Here is a 3,264-nt window from a genome sequence, read left to right as displayed (position 1 = left end):
CCATAGTGTACAAGTTATTTTTTAATTTTAAAATATAAATATGAGGCATTCTTTTTCAAAAACTGCTTTTCCTTACAGAAAAAAAAAAAATCTTAGCACATCTATTTGTCCATTACTCAAGTGTCAGTTTTTTCTTCATAAGTTTAGTGACAGGCTGGTATTCCAGCTGCTTAGTTCAACACCATATTTCTCTAATGTCTTTTGCTGTACATAAAGGGACCACAAACTAATACCTAAGCCATGTATAGTCAAGAAGTTAAAAGTTCTAAGCAAAAAATGCCATAGTTTGCCACTTAATCAGATAATTTTATTTTCTTTAATAGACTTCAATTTTTAGAACAGTTTTAGGTTCTCAGCAAAATTGAGCATGAAGTACAAGATAGAGTCATTTGATTTTGAAACAATATGCTATTAGCCTAGATCATGATTTAATTTGTCAAACTAGATTTTTTCTTACAGAAATAGCACTGAAGTCCTATTGCAAATATCTTTATCTTTGTCAATCACCTAAATAAACACTGTAGATCATAAAACAGGTTAGACATATAACCAAGAACTCCAGCCAATTAGTCAGATGGTATTGTCTGAAACACTCCTTACTGGCCTTATATATTGAATTTTGCCATACCTAGATGCTGTGGAGGAACTAGAAATGAGAGCAATAAAATTAGGATTGGCAGCTGTACAACCCTACGACTTTTCTGGTTAGCAATGACATACACCATTCTTCTCCCACACCCATACCTAGCACTCAACGGACTGTTCTCCTCTCTCTCAGGCAATCATATTAATCTGTTAAATATCTACTTTTGATAAGTAGACTGAATTAAGTACTACAGTGACTAGGAAAATTAATCATATGCTGTGTGGGAGTGGGAAAAATATATTCCAAATAGCTAAAGTGCAGTATATTGTAAGGGCCATTAAAGTGATTCCAATAAAGTGTTTCAAGAGTTTAACAGAAGGAAAGATAATTTCCATGTAGGGTACTGAGGATGTGTTCTTTTTTTTTTTTTTTTTAATACTTTAAGTTCTAGGGTACATGTGCACAACGTGCAGGTTGGTACATATGTATGCATGTGCCATGTTGGTGTGCTGCACCCATTAACTAGTCATTTACATTAGGTATATCTCCTAATGCTATCCCTCCCTGCTCCCCACAATAGGCCCTGGTGTGTGATGTTCCCCTTCCTGTGTCCAAGTGATCTCATTGTTCAATTCCCACCTATGAGTGAGAACATGCGGTGTTTCGTTTTCTGTTCTTGCGATAGTTTGCTGAGAATGATGGTTTCCAGCTGCATCCATGTCCCTACAAAGGACACGAACTCACCCTTTTTTATGGCTGCATAGTATTCCATGGTGTATATGTGCCACATTTTCTTAATCTAGTCTGTCACTGATGGACAGTTGGGTTGATTCCAAGTCTTTGCTATTGTGAATAGTGCTGCAAAAAGGAGGTATTATTTGAAGCAAAGCCTTTAAGGTAGCAATGAAAACTGAGGAGAAGGATACTTAAAGAAAATAAATTGAGGAAAGACTTAGAGATCAGAAAGAGTAAGGCATGTCTGAGAAATAGCAAATAGCCCTGTAATTTAATGGCATGAGTTGTATGTCTTCTTTTTCATTTCTGAGTTTGTTTATTTGAATTTTCTCTTTTTTTTCTTAGTCTAGCTAATGTTTTGTCAATTTTGTTTATCTTTTCAAAAAACCAACTTCTTGTTTCATTGATCTTTTGTATTTTTTTGGTTCTCTATTTCATTTATTTCTGCTCTGAATTTTATTATTTATTTCTTTCTGCTAATTTTAAGTTTTATTTGTTGTTGCTTTTCTAGTTCCTTGAGGTGCATCATTGGGTTATTTATTTGGGATTTAAAGGGACAGATAGACCCTAATATAATAATAGTTGGGGACTTCAATTCTTTACTCATAGCATCGGACCAATCATCTAGACAAAAAATCAACAAAGAAACATTGGATTTAAGTTGCACTTTAGAGAAAATGGTCTTAATAGACATATAAACAACATGTCATTCAACAGCTGCAGAATGTGTATTCTTCTCATCAGCATATAGAACATTCTCCAGGTAGACCATATGTTAGGCCACAAAACAAGTCTCAATTTTGAAAAAATCATACCAAATCTCTTTACGGCCCATAATGGAACAAAACTAGAAATCAGTAACAAAAAAACCCTTGGAAACTGTACAAATACATGGAAATTAAACAACATCCTCCTGAATGACCTACGGGTTAATGAAGAAATTAAGAAGGATATTTAAAAATTTCTTGAAACCAATGAAAATAGAAACACAACATACCAAAATCTGTGAGATACAACAAAAGTAGTACCAAGAGGGAAATTTATAAGCAGAAATGCCTACATCAAAAAAGCCTCCTATTTTTGGAGGAAAGGGATGAGTACAGGAGAGTGGTTCATTTACCTAGAAAGATCCATGTGAATCAAATTATGAGAGGCCTTAAACACCAGCTGAAGGGCACTAAGGTGCATGAATTACTTATGTGCCAGGGACTATATTAGATTTACATATATGGCATCATTTCATCTTTGCAAAAAAAAAAAAAAAAAGGTTAAATGGCATTAGACCAATTTGCACATCCTTTGCTCAGAATCACAGAGCTTTGCAAGGCAGAATCAGACTGAACTCGGCTGGCCTGGCTATAAAGTCCACATATTCCACACCACCACCATGCTCCTGTCAGACCAGATTCTGCAGGCCATGGAGATCAGTGGCCATCAAATTCTATCAGTCTTACCCAGAAATGTCTGACCCTGATCCATCTCTGAGGCTTGTCATCTTTCATCCAGTCTTCTGCAATAGCTTCCTCTTGGACTTCAGGTTTTTCATTGTTCCTCCCTTTACCCACGCTTTCCATGCTGCCTGACTTACCTTTCTGATCTTCAGGGGAGCAGCACTGTAAGTAGGGTAAACTGCTAATTGGCACCCAAGGCCCTTCACACCCAGGAACAACCTGTTTTTTCATTCTCACATTGTAGGACTCAACTCCACCTATACTCCAGGCACACCAACCTTTTCACCACTGTGACAATATCATCCCTTCCATATAAGACACATCGGAACTGGCAGAAAGGAGTGGAGGAATGAGGTGGAAGGGAAGTAAGGAATATTTTGGACTCTGAACCTTTGTTCTTTGTCTCCTCTATTCGATGCCCTTGTTCTGTCTGCTCATATAGAGATATAAGTCCTGCCCCGTTGTCCCCTCTGTGAAACATTCACTAACCAT

This window comes from Macaca fascicularis, chromosome 8, assembly GCF_037993035.2.
Source record: "Macaca fascicularis isolate 582-1 chromosome 8, T2T-MFA8v1.1".
Taxonomy (NCBI): domain Eukaryota; kingdom Metazoa; phylum Chordata; class Mammalia; order Primates; family Cercopithecidae; genus Macaca; species Macaca fascicularis.
Note: the sequence above shows the minus strand (reverse complement) of the source record.